We start from the raw sequence: 1,024 nt of genomic DNA, 5'->3' as shown, positions 1-1,024 counted from the left end.
TTTTGCGTCTCTTTGTGGTTGTTTTGCGTCTCTTTGTGGTTGTTTTGTGTGTCTTTTCCTGGTTGGTTCTTGTCTCTTCAAGTGATATTTTGCAGGTGAAGTCCAGAGGGGGGGCCCGTGATGCTTTGGGCCCCTGAGCCTGTTGAGTGATCCATCCATGAAAGTAAGTTATCATGAAGTAATTAGTTTAATAATTCTTATTAATCAGCACGATGCTCTTCCATTTTATATTTTAAACAAATTAAAACCCAGATGAAGAACTTGTTTATGATTAAACTCATATTTCAGAATGTTGAGCGGTGCGTTTACTTTTCATAATATAACAGCTATGAATCATTCACATTATGGCCTTGTCACCAGGTGAGCGATGTGGACTCTCTGGGTGCAGCAGGTTGTAACTCAGGGAGGCGGAACAGGATCGGCAGGTGTTATCTCCGGCATTTGAACGCCTCCCAAAGACTCACTCAGAGCCGTCGTTGTCAGAGAGACATGTTCACAGAGTAGGTCAGTTCACTTCTCTGTTCCTTTCATTTATTCTGGTGTTTGTGTACAACCAGAGCCAATAAGTGTAGTGAGGAGCTGAGAGAAGACACCTACACAGGTGTTCGCTGTTCTTTAGGAAGTACAGCTGTTCAAATACTGGATCACATACACTTCTGAGGTACATTTTACTTACTACTTTACTTCAAATTTACTATTATTCAGTAGAAAATTAATCTTTTGTCAAATGTTTTCTGTTTCCAGCTTCTCGTGTTTCCTCTTGTCTCTTTTACATCGTTATATCTGTACATCTATCTATCTAGAGATATGGATATCTATAGATGTATATGTAGATATGTTGTATAGTTATTCGATGGTAAACTGAATATCTTTGTGTTCGTTGGAAGAAACAAGACTTTGTTACTTTCAGCTCTGAGAAATTATAGATTTCATTTTGTTGATATTTTATGGAAAATTATGAACGCCAACTTTTCATTTGTTTTTTCTGCACTTGTGTTGCAACTCCAGCTGAACCAAAGTAAAT

This window comes from Anarrhichthys ocellatus, unplaced genomic scaffold (assembly GCF_004355925.1).
Source record: "Anarrhichthys ocellatus isolate YVR2014 unplaced genomic scaffold, GSC_Weel_1.0 scaffold3325, whole genome shotgun sequence".
In the NCBI taxonomy this organism is placed as follows: Eukaryota; Metazoa; Chordata; class Actinopteri; order Perciformes; family Anarhichadidae; genus Anarrhichthys; species Anarrhichthys ocellatus.
This window is presented reverse-complemented; position numbering follows the sequence as displayed.